Source organism: Siniperca chuatsi, linkage group LG14 (assembly GCF_020085105.1).
Source record: "Siniperca chuatsi isolate FFG_IHB_CAS linkage group LG14, ASM2008510v1, whole genome shotgun sequence".
Lineage (NCBI taxonomy): Eukaryota > Metazoa > Chordata > Actinopteri > Centrarchiformes > Sinipercidae > Siniperca > Siniperca chuatsi.
This window is the reverse complement of record NC_058055.1, coordinates 11,788,007-11,801,891: the sequence shown is the minus strand read 5'-3', so window position 1 is coordinate 11,801,891 and position 13,885 is coordinate 11,788,007. Positions and strand designations below refer to the sequence as shown.

General features: G+C 39.4%; 1 protein-coding gene across 5 annotated transcripts in view; it reads left to right on the top strand.

The window, feature by feature from the left end:
• Positions 1-13,885, top strand: part of LOC122888494 (serine/threonine-protein kinase PAK 3) — a 45,895-nt gene that overhangs the window by 6,151 nt on the left and 25,859 nt on the right. For 2 of the 5 annotated variants that reach the window (XM_044222992.1, XM_044222996.1), the window contains exon 1: positions 8,721-8,915. The exons of 2 other annotated variants lie outside the window; for them this stretch is intronic. The gene's annotated coding sequence lies outside the window, so the exon portion shown is untranslated. Of the gene's footprint in view, positions 1-8,720; positions 8,916-13,885 lie in introns of those variants that run through there. One more of the 5 variants, XM_044222997.1, reaches the window with a different exon arrangement.

The window sequence follows — 13,885 nt, the reverse complement described above, 5'->3', positions numbered from 1 at the left end:
AAATGTATAGTGCCAACACCCATCAACATTATTTCACACCATAATAACATCAAACAGTCTGGAGCTGCCTCATTTTTAAGAACAAGATTTTTTAAGTGTAAGATGGATTTGTACATTGTAGATTCCACTGTCACACAATTGTCATAATAAAAATCCCTAAATCCCTCTTAAGAACGGATTTACCAGACTGTGTTACAATCCAGAGGTTAGAGCATGTTGAATGGGAAAAGTTGCATTGTAATGGTCAAAATACTAGCCAGATGTTTAACAGCAGGATGAGACTGTCCATCACTTTAGAAGAATAAAAACAAAGAAGCTGTTATGAAATGTAGTTGTAATACAGCAATTATCATCACCATATCTACTGTGTCCAGGTTTCATATACATTTCTACAATTTTGCAGTTTAGACTGAATCATTTCCCTGAACAGCTGTGTGGATAGATATATTTCACTGGGAAATTAATGAGTTGCTTCCAGGATGTGATACTACCCTGAGTGCAAATAAAATAGTTTTGATATCATCGTATTTAGCATCACTGGCCGACATGTATTAGATTTGCAGAGAAACAACTGCACTCTAAACTTCATACCAGCCTCACAGTCATCAGATACAGCCGACTATGATACTGCAAAATGTCAATGAGACCCCCCTTCACCCACACACACCACCCCCATTGTGGGTAACCACTTATTAACAGTGTGGGGATAAAGGAATTGCCTTTGATGGCACAAACTAGCATTCATGATCCCAAACATACGGTTGCATGAATTAGATGAAATGCTCTCTGTTAGCCTTAGCATCCTCTTTGGGTAAGCAGGTTAAAACATGTAACATAGCCTGCATTTAAAATCCTGGCAAAACAGCCAAGGTGTTAAGTGCACAACATTAAACTGCTGTAATCTATAATTACTGCGCTCAGCTGTCAGCGCTTACATTTCTGTTGAGTATTTTTCACTATGAAAAATGGAGAATAGACTTAATGAGCTCTTGTAGGACCGTGGGTAACCTATCAATAGGTTACCCTCAGCAGGATAGAGACCTACTAACCTCAATTATATTCCTTTGGGGGTAATCAAAAAGTAGTTTGTGAATGTAGCTGTAACATGGATGAGCGTGACCCATTATCTTTTACACGCCAAGTTACCAGTGGAGGGCTTACAGAAGTTAATCTGATGTGGTAAAATGAAGAGCATTTAATACACTCTCCATACGAGCTCTCTCTCTTATGTTTTATCCACTGACATCAGCACACTTAGACAAATGCTGTATAATGCTGTATATGCTTTTTTTTGGTGGAGTATTTATGCAATACATTTTATCAATCAAAACAACTTTTTCATACAACATTTTGATTGTAAAAAGTAATGTGGATGAAGTTTTTTGAAAATATAAAATCCTTCAGTGTAGGTTTTTATTTATGTTGAACAAGTACTTGAATTAAATGTGCTTGATTTTGTGAATATTATCACTATTATCATTGCAAATATCCACTGTTATACAACAATATAACTTTCACGCTTCAAATTATAGTCTTTGTATAGGCTGCAGTGCAAAAAAAATGCATATGCAGAGGAAATTTGTATGAATTTGTATAAATTTAGCCAAAGAAACAGGAGTACTTGCGACTTGGACGAATGAAACCAACAGAAAACAAACTTATAATCAGAATCAGAATCAGAAATACTTTATTGATCCCCAAGGGGAAACTCTTTCGTTACAGCTGCTCACTATCACGTCAATGCACACAGGAATAGAAGTACTAATAGAAATAATAATAAAAGTCACCAATGAGTAAGAAATAAGAGATGTGCAAATCAAAATCTAATACACTATAATACAGCTAAGATAAATTAAGTACAAAAGTGGATATACATTAGTTTATATTTTAGTATAAAAGCTAAAATAAGTGTAAAGTACAAAAGTCGATTTACAGGTTGATAAGTATAGTACGGTATAATACAATGTAATAATATAAGTAATAATTAATAGTGCAATAATGAGTATTGTGAAGTTAAGTGTAGCTTATTAAGATGATTATGAGATGGTGGATATTGCACAGCAGCAATATAAGTATGAATAAATATCAATAAACAGGAAATTTTAAACTGAAAAGACTATATTGCACAGCAGTATTTAACAGAGAATATTGCACAATATTTCAAGTACTGCAGCAATGTTAATGGTCCAATGTCCAGTTTAATGACTTAGGGTCAATAGACTGACACTTAGAGGGAGGAGTTGAAGAGTTTGATGGCCACAGGCAGGAATGACTTCCTGTGGAGCTCTGTGGTGCATTTTGGTGGGATGAGTCTTCCCCTGAACGTACTCCTTTGTTTGAGCATCCTCCTCTCTGACACCACCGCCAGAGAGTCCAGCTCCACCCTCACAATGTCACTGGCCTTATGGATCAGTTTGTTGAGCCAGTTGGAAAAAGTAAGACGACGAGACGGAGCAACAGGCAGCATGCACTCATGTGTGTGTGTGTTCCTAAATTGCGCTACCTGATTTCAGCATTAACTAAAAGAAAATCACACAGTTGTCATTACAAGATATATTTTAAGGCACAGGTGAGAGGTGAGAGATTTTTTTGATTTCTGTAGCAGAAAGCAAAGTTTAGTTCAGTGGGAACTACCTAAACTCTTCATCTCATATATCATCATTTCCTGCAAGGCTTGCATGTCTCTCTGAAGCCTTGCTCTGCCTCTGCTCCCAAGGCACAGTGAGCTCTACCATAATATGATAATCTAAACCATAATTTGATATGGTTTATACAGTAGTGATTGACCAGTGCTGTGATTATTTGATTCTAGACCAAAGAACCTATCATCTCAAATTTCTTCCTTCCATTTTGCAGAATGAAACATTCTTCTTGGACCGATGAAGGATCTTTAGGAAATGCTGCAACACACAAACAGTGATGAAATTTCACATTCATATTGCAAACAAAAATTGTGTGATATTTCTGTTGATGGAATTTATAGCTGGCCTTTGCCAAGTTGGTAAACCGAAGGGATTCTCTGGCAGATGAAAGTTTGAACTGGATTGCAAAACTTCAGGCAAAAATGTTCCAAGAACCAAAGAACCAATAAGAGGTGCACAAATCTTTGAATCCATTATACTGATTACAAACAAGTCCACAGCCATTCTAGCAACTCTGTGGGGCTGTACTTAGGCACAGTGGTGCTTTGTGCTAAATGGTAACATCAGCATGCTAAGATTAAGATGCTCACAATGACAATGCTAACATGCTGATGTTCACTAAACACAAAGCACAGCTGAGGCTGCTGGGAATGTCATTTGTTATGGAGGTATTTGGTCATAAACCAAAGTATTGGGCAAAAGGGGGACATGAATATCATATAATGTATCATATTTCATGGCAATCCATCAAATAGTTTTTGAGACATTTCACTAAAAAACATTTCTCAGAGGAAAAGTCTTGGGGATCACCAAAGTCAGTAGGATTCATCCACTGGCGACCATAAATGTCTGTACCAAATTTCATGGCAATCCATTCAATAGTTGTTGTGATATTTCAGTCTGGACCACAGTGGTGGACCAACAGACTATCATTGCCATCCATAAAGCCACCCCTCTACCATGGCTAAAAATCCACTTGTAATTGACTAGATTAGTATTTTCCCTTTTCATAATTCTCATTTTATGACAATAGATTTAATATACACTTGTTTGTAATTTGCTGCAAAAATTTAGATGCCACATTGATGAAAATATTTTTAACATGTGGTACAAAGAAGTAACATTTCAGTGTTAATTCTGGGTTGCAGTGAAATAACAAGGCTGGTACATGCTTTAAATTACAGGCAGGTAACAATAAACTTTGATGCACATAACAAGATTACAACACTGTTTTCTAGGAACTCACCTGATTATGTTACTGATTAGATTATTAGTCAAGATACAGTTGTATGCAAAGGTTTAGGAACCACCTGACAATTTCCATGATTTTCATTTATAAATATTTGGGTGTTTGGATCAGCAATTTCATTCTGATCTATCAAATAACTGAAGGACACAGTAATATTTCAGTAGTGAAATGAGATTTATTGGATTAACAGAAAATGTGCAATATGCATCAAAACGAAATTAGACAGGTGCATAAATTTGGGCACCCCAACAGAAAAATCACATCAATATTTAGTAGAGCCTCCTTTAGCAGAAATAACAGCCTCTAGACGCTTCCTATAGCCTGTAATGAGTGTCTGGATTCTGGATGAATGTATTTTGGACCATTCCTCCTTATAAAACATCTCCAGTTCAGTTAGGTTTGATGGTTGCCGAGCATGGACAGCCCGCTTCAAATCACCCCACAGATGTTCAATGATATTCAGGTCTGGGGACTGGGATGGCCATTCCAGAACATTGTACTTGCTCCTCTGCATAAAGGCCAGAGTAGATTTTGAGCAGTGTTTTGGGTCGTTGTCTTGTTGAAATATCCAGCCCCGGCGTAACTTCAACTTTGTGACTGATTCCTCAACATTATTCTCAAGAATCTGCTGATATTGAGTGGAATCCATGCGACCCTCAACTTTAACCAGATTCCCAGTACCGGCACTGGCCACACAACCCCACAGCATGATGGAACCTCCACCAAATTTTACTGTGGGTAGCAAGTGTTTTTCTTGGAACGTTGTGTTCTTTTGCCGCCATGCATAACGCCCCTTATTATGACCAAATAACTCAATCTTTGTTTCATCAGTCCACAGCACCTTATTCCAAAATGAAGCTGGCTTGTCGAAATGTGTGTTTGCATACCTCAAGCGACTCCGTTTGTGGCATGTGTGCAGAAAAGGCTTCTTTCGCATCACTCTCCCATACAGCTTCTCCTTGTGCAAAGTGCGCTGAATTGTTGAACGATGCACAGTGACACCATCTGCAGCAAGTTGATGTTGTAGGTCTTTGGAGGTGGTCTGTGGGCTGTTTTTGACCGTTCTCACCATCCTTCGCCTTTGCCTCTCCAATATTTTATGTGGCCTGCCACTTCTGGCCTTAACAAGAACTGTGCCTGTGGCCCTCCATTTCCTCACTATGTTCCTCACAGTGGACACTGACAGCTTATATTTCTGCGATAACTTTTTGTAGCCTCCCCCTAAACCATAATGTAGAACAATCTTTTTTTTCAAGTCATTTGAGAGTTGTTTTGAGGCCCCCATGTTGCCACTCTTCAGAGGAGAGTCAAAGAGAACAACAACTTTCAATTGGCCACCTTAAATACCTTTTCTCATGATTGGATGCACCTGTCTATGAAGTTCAAGGCTTAATGAGCTCACCAAACCAATTGTGTGTTCCAATTAATCAGTGCTAAGTAGTTACAGGTATTCAAATCAACAAAATGACAAGGGTGCCCAAATTTATGCACCTGTCTAATTTCGTTTTGATGCATATTGCACATTTTCTGTTAATCCAATAAATCTCATTTCACTACTGAAATATTACTGTGTCCTTCAGTTATTTGATAGATCAAAATGAAATTGCTGATCCAAACACCCACATATTTATAAATGAAAATCATGGAAATTGTCAGGGGTTCCTAAAGTTTTGCATACAACTATATATGTATGTTATACCAATATGTAGGTTATATAGATTATATTTATATTTATAAAAGGCAATCTTCCTGACTCTGCTCCCAACACTAGTAAATTCCAGACAGGGCTTATTACAAAATGTCACCACTGAGATGTGCTCTACCTCCGAGGATATTTATAGTATTCATTATATAAACCTGATCACTGACAGCGGCCTATGGATACTAGTAAATCATGCACCTCCTCACTGCTGCTGCAGGTTGTTCTGTCAGCTCCTGATCTGAGCTTTCACCGCCAAGCATTAGGAAATGATCTGCCTTGAGTATTACTCGGTTTAAGTTTATGAGTAAATATCACATATTTAGCAGATTTTGGAGTGGAGAACATATTTCATCAGTCACTATACAGCTGCTGGAACAGATCAAAGCAGAGGGGCATACTGTGTGTAAATGTCTGTTGTGCTGGTCTTTAATTAAAACATTTTATGCATTCTTATCTATGGTGACTTACAATGAGGGAGCAGGTATGGGTTCAGTACTTCTAAAGGACACCAGAACACACATGGCTGTGAAAGGACACACACTGGCTGTAGTAGAAAGTCTGACCTTTCTAATCATTGTTGCCATCTCAGTTTGCTTCTTTCAGAGTACAAAACCTGCTCCTCTCATGGAGCAGACTAAGCACGTTAATCCAGGTGAAACATTTAATCCTTTGTTCATTTCACCTACGTCAGTGTAGTGTATAAGTGTGTGTGTGTGTGTGTGTGTGTGTGTTATTTCTTTGTTGGGTAGTGGGTCCTGATTACAGCCAGGGCCCCATAAATGTTAGGGCCGACCCTGCACACAGCAACAGATGGGTTACAGTTGGTGAACTAACAGCCCTTTATAACTGTGGAAGAAAACTCATACCATGGCATTCACTTTCTAGTGGATGGCATAAACACAGTTGACCAAAATCACAAAGCTGTGGTTGCTTTGGTCCAAGAGACAAAAAACGTATATATCTGAGGATACAAAAGAGATGAATTGATCAACCCTGGTTTCTGTTGTGGCAGCATGGTGGCTCAGTGGCTAAGTTGCTGGATTTTGCATGTTTCTGTGTTTGTATGGGTTTCTGTTGAATCCAAAGACCTGTGGATTAGATGACCCTGAAATGGTCATATGTCTGAGAGTTTTTGTCTGTCCATGTGTTGCATTTTAACACTTTTCTGTATTAACTGTGTCTCACTGCCTCTATGTGAGTGTAGAGTGATCCTTAGTGCCTGCTGTCAGGAGTCTGAGCAAAACCTCTTCTCTGCTTTCAAATGTTTGCGTGGCACTGCTGAACTAAATTCACATTTGCATTTCTCTTTCCTGTCTATGTTGGCAGGTTTTAATCAGGTCTCCAGAAGCTGGAGAAAAAACGCGTACTGTCCAAAAAAGGTGTATATTGGATTATTCCTAATCGTCTGATTGTTAAACTACAAATTTCAGACATTTACCAACATTTATTGTTTTCTATAAGCTGAATTATTTTAAAGCTTTTCTAGAATTTCTCAGAAAATATAATTGCAATTTATTTATTCAAAATCACAAAGGCCACGTTCTGATGTTTATAAAGGATTATAAGGGACATTGTCTTCTTGTAATCATCAGGTTCTCCATTTGAGCGAACACTGTCACAGAACAGCCATATTACTCTCCAGCAAGGAATCGACATTACAGGGGTTGTCAGGACAACCAGCCATGATTAACAAAGCCTCAGATAGGCCTCCACCTTGGGTTAGAACCACTAGCCATGAGACTGAGCAGATGCTGTGCCAGGCAGCCAATCACAGGTGAGATAGAGGAAAAAGATGACATCATAGGCAAATTAGGGCAAATGCAGTGAGTATTGTGGTTGTCATCTTCGCCTGCTTATGAACCCGGAGTCAATTTTATACTCTGAAAAAGAAATCTGTAGGTGTTTGGCCTAATGTGGAAACTGGGCCTGATAAAAATTAAAATTAAAATATAAACAAAAGAAAAAACAACTACTGTCATGAAAGCTAGAGAGTCCATACACATCTGTCAATGAAACATTAACCCTTAACACACTTAATTTACATTACTTATTATATAAATTAACTTATTATAGTGGTGAAAATGCAGCATTACAGTACAGCATCACATCAACAGTACATGGTTTTGCCAGAAATGTGCAGTAGTGCACAGAACATGCATACCTTTTCCAATTTAGAAGTGACACCATGATCGTATGTCATAGATTGCCTTATAGCAATAGGGAATCTTCTTTGTCATATCAATATTTCAGTGATGAGCACCAGTATACGTTCACAGGGAAACTAAATATTATTTTCTTCCGAATTCAAGGCCTGTTATAATGTCATAAACTAGTCATGTCACTCTTTGTTGTTTGTGAAATCTCAAACATCTCATCAAGAAATAGATGATAGGCCCTGAGGCTAGTTTCTTAGATATATCAGCAGTAGCTACCTATAAAAAAGAAAACTTTACACCTGTAGAAATGACAGATGTTTATTAGTTCTATTTGTTTTGAGGACTAAGATCATTTTGAATGAAAGAATCCCCCTTCCTACACAAAACAAAAGTGTACTATTCCATTGACCTCACATATAAGGAAAGTCTGCGAGGTGTTTGTGATAAATTTGAGAAATATTCAAAATGCAGAGATTTCATCATGTGATTAGTTGTATATTGCTTTTTATACTCAGTATTTTTGTAGCGAATTTTAATTTAATTTTTACTTACTCATATTCTGTATTCTTTCATGCAGTCTATACATTGTGAAACTATACAGTTTTAGAGGAACCAGTGCATCTAACACAGCCCTTTAAAGGCTTTGTCAGTTTAAAATTTTGCACATAAAAAACCCATCTTTACAAAGCCTGTTGTTACATTTGCAGTTGTTGTGTCAAGGTTTACCATTTTCCTTGTAGTATTAAGAGGTTAACAACGTAGACCACTGGCTTACAAGTTTGCAAAAGAAAAGCTCTTGAGCTGGACATATAATCCCTCCCTCCTGGCCTTCTCACTCAGTAGGTTTGGTCTGTGAAACAGAAAACCAACTCTGTCTGCCTGTTGGCTGCCTCCTCCCCCAGACCTGCTGCCTGCATTAATATTCAGCTTCTTAGCCAATGGGCAAAGCTGGATGGATGACATCATGGGCTAGGGAACAGTGAGCAGCCAGTGAAGCATCCAGCCTGCCGAACAAGCTTGCTTTTAGGGTCAGGAACTGGTCTGACAAGAGAATGGCAATCCTGCCTTTAAACTGTCATTAGGACTGTACGGTTGATGATGAATCTACCAGAGCTCCGGGCTCAAAGGCGAAACACTGAGCAAGAGAATGTGAAGACATATTTCAGGTAATTCCCTCTCTGTGTATGCAATATGGGATGTGGAGGGGGCAGGCAGTGGAGGGAGGAGAGGAAAGGAGAAGAGGAGGAGGGGGACGCTGTGTATGTAGGGGTGCTTTGTAGCCTTTTTTCCCCTTCTTCTTCCACTCTGCATTCTGCTTTGCTAAGGAGGCAGCTGTTTAATCTACAGTCTGTCCGTGAGGGAGAGATGGAAATGGATGCCTGCATCAGATGGGCTGGACATGTTTTATATGATCATATACCCTCCTCTGCATCACATCATCTCTGTATGCACTCCCTTGTGCCTCACAAATAGCATCTTTATTGATGGGGAGGTGTTAGAATCAATGGTGGTGTTTGTACGGGCCTTGTGTGTGTGTGTGTGTGTGTGTGTGTGTGTGTGTGTGTGTGTGTGTGTGTCCTGGAGAAATGCAGCAGCTGCAGTGGCAACACTGGAACAAAAAAGAAGCAATGCTATTTTGGGTCTGTAGACCCGAGGCTGACGGATGGATCAGAGGTGTATATGCTGTGGATGGGGGGGTGATGTATGGTTAATATGCTGATGGATGCTCTTTTGTTATTTCTGCACTGCCTCACTTATTGCCTTTCTAGGGAGGGTTTCATGAATACATGACTTTTATTTCCATTTCTGTTTTTCAATGACTACACACACACACAGAGCAGAGACATGCCTCTGTCTCCTGGCTTTAACATGGATGTGTGTAGCAGTTTTCATGGCGGGCGACTGTAGTGACAGGGAGATATACAACATCTGGTCACCTGACTTCATTGGGGATCGGAGTGGGGGTGGGGGCCGGTCCTGTGAAAGCTGAGCTATTCTGCCTCGGATTCTCCCACAGCCATCGGTGGTGGAGGAGGATGGAAGCTACGGTACGAGCTGAACGTGTGTTTCCCCATCACCTCTGCTCATTTAGATTGTGGTGTCAGAGCTAATGTAGAGGGAGGGAGAGATTCATGTCCCAGGAAGCGCAGTCATCCTCCGGTTTGTGAGAAGCAGGGCCTGATGGGAGACCTGTTGTCTGGCTGTTGTGTGAAAGAGGGATGTTAGGGAGTCATGTCAGTGAACGAAGGAGGGTGAGATGATTGTAGAGGGGAATTGGGGGATGGGATACAGAAGGTGCTACTCCCTTCGAACATTGGCCTGTTATATTGATATAGATGTGATACATGCCCTTCCATTCACCACTAATATATCTGTCCATGACATCCAACACCATTACTGTATTCCATTCTTCTTTCACTGTGTTCATCCAAAGGTTTGTATTGTGTTTACTGCTATTTTTTTGCATGGAAATATTAAGTGGCTAAAACATAAACGTCATGGCCACTCCTTTGTCCTTTTTTCAGTTCAATAACAAAATTTGATTAGCTAATTTATAGTTTCTATCTGAAATTCATTGTGAATTTTGTCAGTGCATAAAATAGTTTGTGCCAGTACAGCACATTACACAGCATTGGGCTTGGCAGAAAAGACACCAGGCCTGCAGTAGTAATCTAATGCAGTGTCACAATCACAAGGCAGAGAGACAATCAGACAGAGATGCTGTGATACACCATTAGAGTTCGAAGTGTTTGGGATTCATACATCCTGCTGTTCAACGGATCTATGAAACCGTTGCTGGATAATTGGCCTCAGCTCTGGGTCTTTGGCGCTGTGCTCCACATGCCACAAGCATTATGTATTCATCACACCTTTTTCTACACAGGTCTGTTACAGGCAAATGGGCAATTAATAGCTCTGTATTTTGTATGTCTATATGGGTCTGGGTAGAGCTGCTTACCATCAGTTGAAAGTATTCATATAGGCCTTTGTCTCTATGTAGATTACGTGCACCTCATGAAATTTTTACATTTGCAAAGAAAGCTCACAGACATAAGCTTTTGCCAGTGAAAAGGTGGTAATGTGTTTGGTCTGATAAACTGTACAAGTGTGATCGGTTTTTACTAAAAATAAAAGTAAAACTGCACCCTAAAGTGTACTGTTTATAGTGTAAACATGAATTGTGCAATCAAAATGTAAGCTTATTGTGTCTTGGCTTTTTATGCATGTGTTTTCACAACTGACCCTTGTCATCAACTAGCATAGCCAAAACTAACATTACTTATTTTTATTAATCATATCATTTCTGTGAACACCTAGAATTAGATAGAATTATCTTGCAAGATTGAAGGGAGGTAAACATGGATAGGAAACCGTTTACTAAATCATCACAGAAAAAGCAAAAAAAAAATATATTGTTATTTACAGTATTTTTTTAAGTATTTATTGTATGCACTGTAATAAATGAGGGTATGGCTTTTCCTGCTTCACCAAAGAAATTACATTTTGCTTAAATAATGACTTTTATTTTACTACAAGGACCTCCTTATCTCATAGCCACTCATAGCCACTTGAATAAATGTACTAGTAGATGTTTCATTTTCCCGTGTTTTATTTATGTTTTTAAAATGAACATCTGCCGAGACCTGTGTGACCACAATGAAATATCTAATCTGCCACCACATACATTATAAGCATAAATTGTCCTGCACCTTTATTTAACATAGCCATAGACAGCAAATGATAAAAGCAGAACTTTTGTACACTGAAGCAATGTGAAACATTTCTTTTTTCAGTATGTCTGCCAGTATGTCTCCATGGCTTAGCGTGCAGTTCTGGGCTTCCCCATATTTTCCACTGGCCAGTGTAACCCAACACACACAGCTTATCTTACCTCACCTTAGCTAACAAAAGCAGTAGACACAGAACCTCATCTTGGCTTGTAGCCTGCTAACTGGGCTGCCTGAAATATGATAGCAGGACACACAACACATACAAGTAGGCCTCCATCTGTTGAGGACATAGCCTGGATGAGTTGTTGCTATTGTTCAGTGTAGTTATCTTTTAGGACTCTTGTTGACAGTTTATAAATGTGCAGTGGCCTCATGTGGGGTGTTTGTGTGTGTTTAAGGTCATAGCTGTCTAAAGCAGAGCAGTAGTCTTGTGGTAGGTGTGTCAGAGCTACAGTCTGTGTGTTGTGGATTAGCATGTAGGATTGGAAGCCATCTGGCCATTTTGTTTCAGTAAGGGGAGGGGGAGTAAGTGAGAGAGATGGATGGAGAGAGACAGGGAGAGAGAGACAGAGGAAACACTCACACACTGACACATTGACACAGCTCCCTCCATAATCTCCCTACTTGATGTCTGTTGCTACTTAGAATAGGGCTGCTTGTCTGTGTGTTGGTGCCTGTGTGTGTTTTTGTGTCTGTGCACTTGTCTGTTTGTGACAAAGATAGCCCTTCTGTGACTTATACTGTTTCTCATATATCAAACACAAATCACAAATATGGCTTCAAGATAGTCAGAAAAATGTCTTGGGAGGATTCAAGATTCCATAAAGTAAGAGGTGTTAAAGCCTTTACAGTAAGATGATGCAATGGGTGCAGACATCCCAGATGGATAGAAATGTTGCAGAGGAGGAAAAGAGTTCAGGGGGTTTAAGAGATTAACAAGTTTCACTGGGTCAAGAGTTTGCATAGAGTTGCAGTCTGAACTTGAATTTGTTTGAAGATGAACAGGCTGCAGAAAGTAAAATGTTGGAGGCCATCAAGTGGGAAGAGTTTTCAGAGAATGAAAAGACTGCTGAAGGAGCTCAGATGTGGTTCAAAAGGTGACTGTTGCTTCTGGAAGAAGAATTACTCTTAATTTAAACAAACATTAAGATTGGTCAATTACATTAAACAATTATGCTCACAAATTAAGGTGAATTACTGAAAAAAAAACAGGCACAGTTTTGTTGCCAAATTATAGAAAAGCTGTAGTCATGACCACATGATCCAAGACTCCAGGTAAAAGGGAACTACTCATCTGTTACAAATAAATAACACCGTTGAACTGGAGATCATCCAGAGCAGTGTTGGTTTACTGTTTCTTTGCTTCCAAATAAACTACAAGGAATTTCTTTTCTCAGCTACATGGAGGTGCAACTACTGCATATGGCAACACAATGCCTCTCAGTCAATTCACTTGTTGACACAAATATTAGTCCCATGGTAGTGTTTGTCTATGCAAAACCTTAACACTGCTATATGCGTTTGGCAGGGGAGAGGTTATCAAAATGAAATGCATGGCTAGTTGTAGTAATGGCACAACAGCTAGACTATATTACATGTATAGTTGTAACATGATGCAGAGCCAGGCTGTCTAGATATAGAGACACACAGAGAGATTATTTTGTTCCCTTACATGAAGGATTTTACACTTCACAATCTCAATAACAATATATTAACCGACCCTGCATATATGCAAACTGTACATTGCTGGAATAAATACTGTAGAGAGTGACAGCATGTACACATCTACAAGCTTTTTTCACTCTCCCTGTGTTCCCTTACAATTGGTGTGTTTTAACCCTTTCAACTTGACTCAGAGCAGGTGCACCAGCTGGCATTGCAGGAGGGAATCCAGCCTCCAGCTGGCCCTCAAACATGCCCACCCATGCCACACCAATGCAAAAAAACCCCCACTTTGGTACCTTAAAGCGGACAGTACAAGATGAGCGGACTCACCTGTCCTTGGTGCTCACATCTTAATGTAACTCAAAGCATCTCTTTTGGAGTAAGAAGCCAAAGTGTAGTTTGATTCAAGAGTGAGTAGATACAGTCAAAGAGCAAATTAGCCTGTTAGTCGTAGTAGGTTTGCTTAGTTTTTGATTATATGAAACCAAACCTAGTAGGCCTGTCTGACTGCTGACATGTCTCCATGCAATGCTTTTTCAAGTTCAAGGTAAGATATAAAATTTAAATTCTACAGTATATTTTAAAGTCAGAGATGCTTACAGTGAGGGTCGGTCGAGAACGTGTCAGTGTGTAGGACAGTCGAATTGCCTACAGGGCACCATTGGTGCCTCTTGCTTGTCATCTTGAAAACTGATATATTGTATGGCTCCTTACTTACGGGGTATTATTTCCATTCATGT